Source organism: Equus caballus, chromosome 3 (assembly GCF_041296265.1).
Source record: "Equus caballus isolate H_3958 breed thoroughbred chromosome 3, TB-T2T, whole genome shotgun sequence".
NCBI lineage: Eukaryota > Metazoa > Chordata > Mammalia > Perissodactyla > Equidae > Equus > Equus caballus.
This window is the reverse complement of record NC_091686.1, coordinates 78,262,231-78,276,285: the sequence shown is the minus strand read 5'-3', so window position 1 is coordinate 78,276,285 and position 14,055 is coordinate 78,262,231. Positions and strand designations below refer to the sequence as shown.

The 14,055-nt window shown below is 33.3% G+C and overlaps 1 protein-coding gene across 50 annotated transcripts in view; it reads left to right on the top strand.

The window, feature by feature from the left end:
* ADGRL3 (adhesion G protein-coupled receptor L3) overlaps positions 1-14,055 on the top strand; it is an 801,265-nt gene that overhangs the window by 164,365 nt on the left and 622,845 nt on the right. For all 50 annotated transcript variants that reach the window (XM_070262457.1, XM_070262459.1, XM_070262461.1 and 47 more), the window contains one exon: positions 7,798-7,867. The gene's annotated coding sequence lies outside the window, so the exon portion shown is untranslated. The remainder of the gene's footprint in view (positions 1-7,797; positions 7,868-14,055) is intronic.

Here is a 14,055-nt window from a genome sequence, read left to right as displayed (position 1 = left end):
TTATTCAAAATTCACTATATTGCCACTGAAGTTGAAACAAATGAACATTGATCTATATAATCCTCTTCTTAACAAAACTTCTTAAATACTAAATTATTGTTATATTTTATTACTTAGAATGCAAACTGTTCAAATTATTTTGAACTGTCTGTCATAGAACATATAAACGTATGTACGTTTTAACAATTATTATTTCATTATTAAAGTAATAATTTGGATTTCAGTATGTTCTACCAGAAAAATGATTATTTAAAAGCATAGAGAGTAGGCACATTTTATTATAAACGAAAGAAACTTAATAACTCCTGTTACTATAAAATTTGGAAACCATGATTAGGATTCAAATATGTGTAATTTATGTGTAATTATAGTCACAACATAGCCATTTTTGAGGGTAAAAAACACTGATTAAATAGAATGATTATTTTTTATATTGATCACTTGAAAACTATTTGTCAAGTGGAGAAAGAAAAGAACATACATTGCTGAGGAAATAATCTTCCTGGAAGCCCATCAAGTCTTCTTAGGGTTAGAGCAATGGGCTGCTGACTACTTGTAATGCAGAAGGGTTAAAAGGAGAGCAGGAAACCCTTCTGCCCCCAGCCGTTAATCCATTTTGCTCACATAGAATCTCCATTTTGAACCGAGTCTTTTTCTAGCTACTTTATTGGTTCTAGCTTTCAATAGTTACATCTGTTGTATATTTTATCATCTTTTCTCCCATCATAGGAAGCTTCTCATTTTCCTGTATATGGTAGAATGCTGGAACTCCTTCTGATAGTGAATTATTCACAGCAGGTCACAGTTTCTCCTTTATTATGCCACAGGCTAATAGCTGAGTACTCCCTTACATTGGAACAAGCTAAAGCATCTGTGAATTGCTCTTAGGCTAAACTCGAAGAAGGAGGTGCTTGTGGGTATGAAAGCTTTGGATAGTTTTGGATACTTGGGAGACAATAACGTCCTTGCCTTTTAGTATCTTTACAAATGCTAAAAGAGTACAGCAGAAACAGACCACTGGAGGAATTACCACTCAAGTACAATGCCTTAGCTGAGTACCTGCTAGGATGAGAGTTTTGGTGTTATACATGCCTTGGACTTCTGGTTAACTGATTAATCAGGACATTGCCATTTCTGTGAGGGCAGAAACAATCTCTGTGCAATTAAATTGCAAACTAAAGGAGATAAGTAACAGGCCTAATCTTTGGTTTTGATTTTAATAAATAAAAACTCTTCTCTATGAGGGTAAGAACTTTGTATATTCTTCTCTAAACTTCAATATTACACAGAGGCTGGGTATATAGTAGACACTGATTAAGGAACCTTCCCCTCTCTCTCGTGTCCTATCCTACTTTTTCCTGTCCTATCCTATCCTGTCCTCTGTATGTAAGCGGGCAAACTGACTGTCACCATAATGAGTTGATTCCCTTATCTTGCATTAATTATAACTTATTTTGATATTTAGCTAAACAAAATGTAAGAAATTCAACGTTTTATAAGTGAAAGTGTTGGGTAGTATATTGATTAAGCTTTGAGGATTATTCTCTGTTTGGATTATCTGTAGTCCTTTTCCCCTAACAATAAACTATAAGTTGTCCATGTACTGTATATTATTTATATCCTTTATATAAATAAAGGCTGTTGGCTGTTCCAAAAAATATCAGTGACATTTTTTTCAGTGGGGAAGAAGGTTAAGAGTAATTTGTTCTTTTTATTTATTTATTTTTTTATTGAAGTAACACTGGTTTATAACTATTTAAATTTCAGCTGTGCATCAATATATTTTTATTTTTGCATAGACTACATCGTGTTCACCACCCAAAGACTAATTACCATCTGTCACCATATAAAATGTCCTTTTACTCCTTTAAATAATTTATTCCAATTATCATGTTAAAGATGAAGATGCTAAAGGATAGAAAAGGTAAGGGATTTTTCATAATGTAAAATAAATAACTACTGGGAGTGTTTTCATTTTAACATTGGTCTTCTGGTCAACATAACCTGTTCTTTCCTTTATTATTCTCTTTTTTTTATCTTACTTTGCATTTAGTTTGCTCTTTTCTTACTTGCTTAAGATGGAAGTTTTGGTTATTGATTTAAGAACTTTCTTTTCTAATATACGTGTTTAAAGCTATATATTTGCTTTTAAGCACTGCTTTAGCTGCATTCCATAAATTTTGACATTCTGTGCTTTAGTTTTTCTTTAGTTGAAAATATTTTCTATTTTCTCTTGAGATTTCTTCTTTAAGTGCATGGGATGTTTAGATTTTTTTTTTTCTTTTTGGCTGAGGAAGATTCACCCTGAGCTAACATCCATGCCAGTCTTCCTTTATTTTTTAGTATTTGGGCCACCAGCACAACATGGCTGCTGACAGAGTGATGTAAGTCTTTGCCCGGGAACTGAACCCGGGTCGCTGAGGCAGAGCACACCGAACTTAACCAGTAGGCCACCAGGGCTGGCTCTAGAATTTTTAAAAAAATTTCCAAATATTTAGGGATTTCCACAATTTTTTTTTTTAATTTTTGAATTTAATTCTGTTTCGATTAGACACCTCACTTTGTATGATTTCAGTCCTTTTAAATTTATCAAGATTTGTTTCATGACCTAAAAGTCTCGGTGAGATAGGAGAGAGATGGTAGAATTTACAGGCAAAAATGCTACAGAATCCCCAGTGTTCTTACCAAAAGTAGAGTAGTTTTTCTGGCATAAACACATAACTTATTGGATGACTGGTTAATTTCCATAGTCATGAAACAGTTGTTTTTGACAATTTTATACAGTTTTATCATTGATTTAAAATTCCGCCCCAAGGTACCCTCCTTTATAAATTGGCTTACATTCCTGGGGCCCATGAATGACCATATGTAGAAAATATGGTGCATTTAGGACTAAACTTTGTACTCCTGATTTAAAATACACCAGGACTTTAGAGATGTGTTTGTGTTGAAAGTGTTGAAGCTAATTTCATGGGAGCTTGAGATCTTAGCATAGTGTTAGCATGGTATTAAAGCTTAAGTGTAGAGAAGTGCAGAGAGCATTCTTGGTACAGGGGATTACATCAACAAGCCACTCTGTCTGAGGAGCCAGTCAGCAACCCAAGCTGGCTGATGTGGAAATTCTATTTCGTAGAATAGAGTAGTGTCAAGAAGATATTTGTAACAGAAAAGAATATTTTCATCCTATAGAGGGTCTGGAAAACCAGACTCGATGGAAAGCAGTAGAGTGCTTTTATGGACTACTGAGCTGAAAATTATCATGAGGAAAATGACTCATCAGATTATTCTGGCCACTATTTGCAAGGTAGCTTTGAGAGGGGATAGAATAGTACTATAAGAATACCAAGGTTCTATGCCATATGTCAGGTATGGGGCCAGTGATGAGATGATGTAGTAGCAGGTAGCCGAGCTAAGTGTAATATGTCTTGGAATCTTATCTTGGCACTGTCATGTGATACCCATGATAATCTGTATGAGTTGCAGCTTTCTAATCTGTAAAAGAGGAAAAATTCCTTCTCTGCCTACTTCACATAGCTGTGAGGATTATGGTATTGGAAATAGAGATGAAAACCAAACCTGAATACTCTATAGAGAGAATAATATGGCGACTGGATGATGGTTATCAATAAGAAATGAAAATGGAAGATATTTGAAGATAACCCGTAGACCAGTAGATTGAGAGACTGAAAGATGGTAGTTGGAAAAATGATTTGAACGTCATGAGTAATAAGATACCATTTGAAGCCCTGGTTGAAGATGTGGAGGTAAAACATCATAAATGCAGTTAATGTGTCTATTTATAGAGCTTTGTCACATATTTTCGTATTTAACTTCTGAATAATTTGAAATGATAGCTATGAAGGCTATATACTTTTTTTACAGATAATAAAATTGTGCCACCCAATAATTAACCATTTGTTAATTCTAAAAGTGATTTAAAGGCTAACTCATAGACACAAAGGAAAAAACCTGCCTTATAAAGATTTCTCTAACTCGTTGTATATTTTTAATCTCAATTCTCACAGACCTTTTAAAAGATATCACTGTCATCTTACACTGCAAATCATCTTTTAACTGACACCAGAATGATCTTTTGAAAATGTTTGTTCATGTCACTTATTCATTGCCTCATGAACCTTTACTGGACACTTCAGTAGGAGATGTCAAATAATTTTGGACTTAATGCTACACAGACTAAGACAATAAAATATCTTTTCTTCTTAATTCCCGGCTAATTTTTACTGGGATATCCTGGAATCTCATTTAAATATCAGAATATGAAGGTGCCTTCTAATAGTAAACAGTGTTATGAAATTTGGGAGATGATTATTTCCTGCAAAATTCACTTAAGAAAGCTTATTTTTTGCTTTTCCTTATAAAGATCATTTTATCAAATATGGACAGTGATAGTCAGTACAGTGCTATTTGTGAAGGTTAAGGATGAGACTCTGAATATGGACCACTTGCATTCAAATTCTGGCTTTGCCACTCCGTGTCTCAGAATATTTATTTGTAAAATAAAGTAGGTAATGTTCATACTAACCTCAGGGAGTTTTAGAAAGGTTAAAGGAGAGTATAAGTAAAGTGTTTAAAACCTTTAAAAATTTTTGAGATTAAATGAGAATATAAATATAGTGTTGAAAAATAGGAAGTGTTTAAAATTTAAAAAGATTAAAAAGAGTGTGTGAAGAATATACAATCTCTTTCTGTCACTCTCTCATTTTGTTCTTTCTATCCAACTGAAATGTAAATGTGAACTCTATGAGTGCTAGTTTTGTCTGTTCATTTCACTCCTGAGTCCACAGGACTTAGAACAGTCCCTGGGCACTAAGTAAATATTTGATGAAAGAAAGAAGGAATGAATGAATGAATGAATGAATGAAGTCGCTGTACTTTTTAAACTTACTATTTCAGGATTAGAAAATTTACCTTTAATGTTCATCTTTATCATGTATTCTTATTTTTTTTAATTGATGAATCGAACCTTAGTGTTATTTTATTTTCCGTTTTTGATGTCTTACGTATGTGTGTTTACAAGGTTTCATCTAAAGCATAGATTAATTTAACTTTTAATTTTTAATTAAAGTCATTTAGCACTCATACCCAAAGTATTTCCATTTAATTTACAAGACCCAGAGTGAATTGCTGGTGAATTGCTTTTTATGTCACTTTGAATAGTAATAAAAACATATTTCTATGGATTCATTTTCATCCAAGACAACCAAATTTTTATATCCTCCATTGAGTGCTTTCCTTTGAAAGTATCACAATGCTCAAAAATAATTCTAGGGCCGGCCCGGTGATGCAGTGGTTAAGTTCACACGTTCCCCTTAGACGGCCCAGGGTTCACCGGGTCGAATCCCGGGTGCAGACATGGCACTGCTTGTCAGCCTTGCTGTGGTAGGTGTCCCACATATAAAGTAGAGGAAGATGGGGATGGATGTTAGCTCAGGGCCACTCTTCCTCAGCAAAAAGAGGAGGATTGGCGGCAGATGTTAGCTCAGGGCTAATCTTTCTCAAAAAAAAAAAAATTCTAGGAGCTGGTTTTAAAAACCTGTTTTAGATCAAGTACACTAATTAAAAGAAGAAATTCAACCTTTTACTTTTTACTGATGGGACACTATCGCTTGATATGATACCTTTTCCTGCCCTTCTCTGATTTTCTGTTCCCTTCACCTGTCTACTCGCTTTTTCTTTCTCTGTGTTTTCCCTCAGACATGGGCTTCTTCCTCTTAAGGAGGCTGTGACCCTGTGTAAGCTTATTTCCTCTGAGTCGTCTGCTACCTCTTAAGTGCCTTAAGTGGCTGTGATTGAGTGAAACACTGAGACATTCAATAGCCAAACCGTAAATTGAAGATTCTCTGTCCTTCTGAACAAACAGGAAAGGAAAAGGACTTGTAAAGATAGTTATGTAAAAAAATTCACCTTGTTGACACATACACTGGCACATTTTTGTTTTTGGTCTCAATTTATGTGAGGCCAATACAGACAATTTCCAATAAATAATTTTAATTTTTTAACTGAAAAACATATAAGTGTTTTGTTCACCCAGTCAGCATTTTTAGGCCCTATTGGGAGCTTGGTTCTTTAGGGAGGGATAATACAAATTGAAGAAGTAGTCACAGTTGCTGTTCTCAAGCAACTGACATTATGTGTTCTCAAGCAATTCACATGATAAGCAATTTATATTATAAGTAGGGTTCAGCAAAATAGAAGAATATACAAAGAAGTATGGGGGCATCAGGGGAGGTACAATTGGTTCTGTCTGTGGTAGAGTGTGGCTCTGGTAAGATCAGGGAGAACATGTGGAATAAGTCATGTGTGGATTTCGGAAAGTATTTCCTAAATAGGAGAACAAAGATCTAAAGGGTGAGCATATTTGTAGGAGAGCCTGTACTGTCATTACTTGTGATTTTGCAGATATGTAGAATATTTGCAAGATGGAACATGCTTGTTCTTCAAAACATGGGCAAAAATACCTTTTGTAAACAGCCAGTGATTATTAAAGGAACATACTTGATTTGTTGAAAGAACAGCTGTGCAGGGAAATTCAAGAAGGTGATTAAAAAATTACTTTCAGTTGCCTGTTCAAGTAGTCAAGTGTGCCTTTCAAATATGGGTTGGGTTGCTCTTGTGCTACAAAATCTCACTAACTGGACAAATATGGGTGGACATCCACTAGAAAAAATACAGTAAGTTCCATTGCTCTAATATTTCAAGATCTTCAAGTAATATATAATGCTTTATTAGTGAATATTTTTCCATTAATTTGTTTTCATATATATCTGTGGGTAATCAGTAGTGATTCTATAAAGGAGAGCTCAATTTTAATTTTATGCTAATGAGTGTCTGCCCGTATATAAGTTCTTATTCGTTTGATGACAAAGATAATGGATTTTATCTTTGTTTTGGCACATATATGATTACTTAGCGCTTTGCTAATAGCATAGTACTCCTAATAGCATGATAAATACTGAATATCATAATAATTAATGCAGCTGAGGCTTGTATAAAGCACTTAAATGAACTCACTAGATAGAAGTTCAAAAATTAATATGACCAGTTGTAGAATCATTAGAAAGCTTTGAAATCCCAAAGAAAATGCTTTGAAGGACATTACTCTTTTCTTGTGAAATATCTGGCATGTTGATATTAGTTTAATAATAAAAGAAATAGAAAATGTTATGGCAATTTAAAAAAAATGAAGACCAAAAAAACCCTGTAAATCTACTATTTAAGTAAACTTATTTTTGTTTATTCATTTCTAATATTATTAAAATCTGAATTTGTTTAAATTATTGTAATCACAATCTCTGTGTATGTACATAAATATACAGAGCGTGTGTACTTGTGTGTCTGTATGATTGAGTAGCAAGATATACCAACATGTTTCTCAATTTTTTTTCCGCAGCAGTTCTAATGATAAAAGTGATTAAACACATCCCAGGATCTTAGCTGGAAATGCCTGTTGCAAGAAACCAGAAAATTTCGTGAAAATCTCAGAATTTATTTTTAAAACTTGCATGTTCTTTTAAGTAGGAAAATATTTAACTTTATACCTACCAAATTCCTTACCTTTTCCCAGTGAACATTATAGTAAATTAGATGGTGTGGGAAGATGTGTCACATGTGAATTGAGTTTTGTTTTTATACCATAGTTCTACTGCCATACCCCAAGCATTGTGGAAGAAAACATACTTGGCAAGCAATAAGAAATATATGTCTGCTCAAATTTTTCTACAACTGTAGCCTTAAAATATATATTTTTTTCTCATCATCTAATTTTATTTTTTACAGCAATGTTCAAATGTCCAGTAAATTGGAGGAAAAAAAACATGGACTTTTAGCAACTGAAGAGCAAATTAAGGTAATTATTAGATTATCGTTGCCAATCATAACTGTTAGTAATTTCAAAGTGTATTTAATATATTTGCATTCAAGTTAGTATATGCTTTTATGAGTATTATACTGAAAATTCTATGTATTGTTTAATGAGTTACTAAAATGGAATTTTGTATATTTTTGAAAAATAATTTGATATTTGTTGTGAACGAATACGTAAGTACTGTAGTTCAAAGTATTTGCTGTTATGATTAAGTATACTCCCGCTATATGAAAAATAAATGGGCTACTAAAAATAAATAATTTTAGTAGCTCTCTGTCTCTTTCCAAAGGCACATAGCTATATTAATGTCTTAGTGGAATAACTATTCAGAATTTTAAAATTAGTGCATGTATACCAACACAACTTATTAAAGTCATTTTTGTTTAATTCATTTCACTTGCTCTGAGTTATATAGTCATGATGGTGAATATGAATATTAGGAAATAAAATGTATTCATTTTATAGCACCAAGATGTTTAATATAAAACAGATTATTTTCATAAGTAATGTTTTTATTTATCACAAATGTATTTATGGAGTACAACATAAAAGACTCCAAGGAATATAACATTAGGCCAGTACATATATTTGCTGCATCTTCTTCAGCAAATAATTTGAAGGCAAAACAGGCCTTTATGTTAATCAATCAACAGTAAAATTGGAATTATTTTCTTTTTCAACTCATTGATGTTAATTTCTGTAAAGTGACTTTGCAATGTTATAGTGTAAATTACTATAAATATACAGCTTAAAAGTAGAAATATCAACTTTCTTATTTTTCTTCACATTAAAATAATTCATGTTCATTTAATTTTGACTTGGTATAAATGGTATGTATTATAAATTATTATAAATTTATTCAAAGATTCTGTATTCTTCTTTTTACTCTAAGAGTACCAAGTGACTTAAGACTATAAAACCATTGCGCTCAGCTTTGTAGACACTAAATTTTCCAATTGATATCCCTTCTTTTAGATATTTTTACCTTAATTTCTTTGTCACTTCTTTCTTGTGCACATTCATTCATATATGCAAACAATTAATATTATTCCTATTTTCAAGAGTGGATATGATTGAATTTCCTTTATTTGTACTTACTAGCTTATCTATACATTAACACATAAATTTTGCACACATCCTTATAGTGACTTGAAAATGAAATGAGTTTTTTGGTACTTAGTGAAATAAATAAATTAATTAAATGAACAAAAACAGGCTGATTCAATCATCTTTTTTGAAATTAAGCCAAGCACAACTTAGATGTGCTTGCTCTGGAGAAATTAAATGCTAGTGGGAAAGATATGGCGCTCCAAGGGAATTATTGCATACATTTTAAAGAATCAGTGACAGACTGCTAAGGAAACAAACCTGGGAGCAGGTCACTTTTGCTGGAGGCTCTTGAAACATTCATAGAAGTTGCAAAATTCACTGAGGGGTTGTTGCGGCCGGGAAGGTGAGGTCATGCATTCCAGGCGAACAGAATAGTTTCTGAAAGGGTACAGAAAGGAGCAAAGGATGGCCACTGAAGGATTGATATTTCCAGTGTGGTGAAGGATTACACATGTGGTAGGACAATGTTAGGAGATGAGTCTGGAAAAGTAGGGTTTGCAACAGCCTGTGCAATATCATGTTTGCCATGTTAAAGCTTAATTTTTCAGCCTAGATGTCTCTAGAGTGGTTGTCCATAGGGTTGTGAGAAGAAAATTTCAGGACCTCTCTTGATAGTTATTTTTATTAAGAAATATAAGAAAGAATTAAGATCTTATAATATTTAATGTAATCACTGCTGCAGGCCCCCAGATATGAAGTTTCTGGAGGAGTCATAGACATTTTTGCAGTGTTAAGTGATTGACAGTATTTGCTTCCTTGTTTTGAGGTATAATTCATATACCATAAATTCACCCTTTTAAAGTGTACAATTTAGTGGTTTTTAGTATATTCACCAAAGTGTGTAACTATCACTACTGTCTAATATAGAACCTTTTTATCATCCCTAAAAGAAACCTTATACCCATGAGCAGTTACTCCCCATTACCCCCTTACCCCATCTGCTAGCAACTACTGATATACTTTCTGCCTCTATGGATTTACCATATAAATGGAATCATACAATACCTGGCCTTTTGTATCTGCCCTTTTTTCTTAACATAATGTTTTTAAGTTTCACCTTTGTTGTGTCAATCAGGACTTAATTTCTTTTTATATCTGAATAATATTCCATTGTATGGATACATTACATTTTGTTTGTCCATTCTTTAGTTGATGGGCATTGAGTCTTTTATACATTTTGGCTATTGTTAATAATGCTCCTATGAATATTTGGGTACACGTCTTTGTGTAGGCATGTGAATTCATTTCTCTTGGATATATACTTGAAGTGGAATTGCTGGGTCCTATGGTGACTGTATGTTTTACCTTTTGAGGAACTTCCAAACTGCTTTGCAAAGTGGCTGCTGCATTTTACATTCCCACCAGAAATGTACGTGTTCCAATTACACCATATCCTTGCCAAAAGGTACTATTGTCATTTTGATTATAGCCATCCTAAGAAATTAAGTCACGTGATATCTCATTGAATTTTGATGGCCATGTTTGTTTTTAAGTGTATTTTAGCATACGGATGTTACGTATGTTTGGATAAGTACATTGTCAATTTTTAACTAGACTAGTCCTCATATTTAGACAATTGACTTTATGAAGTGTTAAATAAAAGTTATTTGATTAGTACATGCAACATACGTCAACAATAAAAAAAATGGCAGAGCTGACATTTTCCCTACTTCTATTATGGGATATTTTTCAGATTCATTATATGATAGAAGCATTGACAATCTACTCAGATTTATTAAAAATTGCTAAAAACTTAATATAATCAAGAAAACTATGAAATAGGGATTTATCTCATATCATAAGTGATTAAAGTTGTTCGACAAATGTATTTTGTCTCAAGATGTAGCTTGATGATTAATAGTACACAGCAACACAAATACAAGACTTTTAGTAACATCTGGAACACGAATGCAAAGCTCTCTGGGTTTTTCAGCGATGTTTAAAGTCATGCTCCATCTAGTCATTTACACATTTTCCCTAAACTTTATGATGAATCCTTAGAAGCCTTATTTGAGATTTCTTGCAGGGAAGGAATAAAATCATTAGAGAAACCACAGTTCTTCCTGCTGTGGTAAAAATGTCTGAAATCACACAAGAAAAATTATATGGCAACAAATAAAAATGTATTACTTTGTCAGCAAATACTGTTGGAAGATGACATTAAAAATATTGCTTTAATCAGAAAAAAGTATTAGAACAAATTATGAAGTCTGAGAGATTCACTTTGCATTTGGAAAAAATATCTGTATTTTTAATGTGTCAATTTATGATATTTGCTAGTTTAATTTTTTAAAATCAGGTTTATTGATGTCTAGCATATATGTAGTAAGCTCTTTTTAACTTACAGTTTTGTTTTGACAAACACATAAAGTTGTGTAAGTATCACCAAAATCAAGATATAGAACGTATCCGTCACCCCCAGAAGTTCTTTTATGCCCCTTTGTAGTCAACCCTTTGCACCACTATGAGCCCTGGAAATTTCTGGATTCTATTTTAGTAATAAAATACAAAAGAAAACAAACAAACAAACACCTGAGAGGAAGCAGAGTAAAGAGGTGGAGTTTTGAAGGCAGACTCTATGTATGACCTTGAGGGTGTTACTTACCCTCTCTGTGCTTCAATTTCCTCATCTGTAATATGGGGTTAACAAAATCGTCTACCACATATCACTTGGAATAGAGCTAGGCATGTCTAAGCACTTAAAAACACTGTTTTTTTGTTTTTTACAAACAAAAACTATAATTTTTTGAACCTCAAAGGAGAAGATATATTTTCTGCAGTAAATGACCTCTTTGAATGGATTTAACCACAAAGCATCAAAGTTTTCAAAATAATAAAGCCTATTTAGAAACAGTACTGTCACAGAAGTTTTGGTTAATGGCTCTATTCTTCCAATGCCTTAGGCACAGATCCTTGGAGTGATTATTGAATTTTCTTTGGCATGTATCGCACATCCATCAGCACATTCTGTCCGACTACTTCTGAGCACCTCCTCAGCTACTACCTTGGTTCAAATCACAGTCTCTTCTTGCCTGGAGAATTACAACAGTTCCTGTTTTCCTGGCTCACTGTTTTCATTGTATAGCACTCAGCGCTGTTCCATCTTCATCTTCCTCTGCGCTCCAGCTGCCCTGGCTTCATTGCCATTCGCTGAACGCACAAGGCTACTCTACCTAGAAGCCTTAGCCTTTTGGTCTCTCTAGCAATCACATTCTCCCTAGTTATTCCACGGCTTATTTCCTAGGCTTTAAATCTCCTCTTCTCATGGCAGCCTTCCCTGAACATCCTATTTAAAATTATGAAACTGCCTGGGGACGCCCTCTGCCCTCCTCTCCTGCTTTATTTTTCTCCAGATCACGTTACCACATTACGCACAATTTTGTATGTTGTCTTTTCTCATTAGTTAATATATTCTTAATATTTCCTCTTTATAGCATCCTTTTAATTTCTTTTTTTATGTGTCTTTTATATTGTACCACTGGCCTTGCTCATCAATTCGGACATTAGAAAGATCACTCTGGAGGAAGTGTGGGTGACCCTTTGACGAGAGGCGGGAAGATTATTTGGGAAAAATTTGCAATAACTCAGGTGAATTATAATGAAGATCTGGTTTAAGGCAACAGCACTGGGGATTGAGTGGTAGTAACACATTTGGGACTATTTGGAAGGTAAAATTTATGGGTCTTAGTGACTGATTGCATTCAGGTAGTGAGCGTTGAAGTCTCAGTGGGATGAATCTCAGGTTTGAAACTAGCAACCCTGATGGCTGGCGGTGCCATTTACTGAGCTTTAGGGAGCAGAGCTCTTTGTGTGTGTTTTCTTTACTGAAATAATAATTAGTGTTTTTATAGAAATAGTAATGCTTGTCTTTTACATAAATAACATCCAGAACTAGATGTTAATTTTTATATCTAGGTAGGAGTGATCTCTACAAATATAACACCTAAACCAAAGCTCCTTAATTTTCTCACTTCTTTAATCATTTGTTTATAGAAATTAAAAAAAAAATGTTTTGGTTTGCTGTGAAATTACATTTTCTAATTAATTTCAAAACCGTAGTCAAAAAGTACAGGATGTAAAACTGGCCATGGGCAGAGTAAAAGCACATTAATTATTGAGGCAGTCATCTCTGCTTATTCCATTCTTGGAGATATAGTGGCTGTCAGAATCTGTCAGCTGTATAGTTAGCGCCCTTCAGAATTTACATGCATAAATGGCGACCTTTGGAGATTTGCATAAAGATAAGTCTGGCATTCAAATGATAGCTGCCAGTCAGTTGAGTAGTGTCAGCCACTACTTAAACCGCAGAAGGGGCCACAAAGCAGTGAACAGCAAATGGACTACATACGAACCAACAATAATACTTTTTCACTAAACAAAAATAAAACCTATTTTTACTACAGTTTTACAAAGGTTAAAGAAGTAACAACCAATTACTGAATATCCCTGGATCAGTATTTTTGGTGTACATAGCTTTTCTTACTAAATGTTTCTGTCAAAACCTTTTATGTTTTAAAATGACTAAATTTTAAAATTTAATAACTTAAAATATTTATTAATTTAATATTATAAAATTAATGCATACTCTTCTAGAAAATATTGCAAACAAAGAATATTAATTTTATCCATAATCCTACACCCAGAGGAAACCGTGGTTAACGTTTTAGTGTAAATTTTTAGTTATCTTTTAAATAAATAAGCAAATATACATAACATATTTATAGGCTCATATATGTGCAAGTACCTTTCTGCTAGCATCATACTACATTTTATTTGTCATAAATACTACTGAGAGAAGCATATCTTTATATAAATCTTTTGGTACACAGGTGATTATTTCCTCGAGTAGATTTTTGTAGTGAAATTATTGGGTCCAAGTGTGTGACTCTTTTTAAAGCTTTTGATACATATTGTTAAAACTTCCTTTCAGGTTTCACTTCCATAAGCTGTCTTTTTACCTGTATCCTCACCTTCCTTTGATCATTTTTAAATGTTGTATTTTAAATGTCTGGTAAAAGCTTGCCACTTAGGGAATGTCACATTAAAACCTAAGTAAGGCA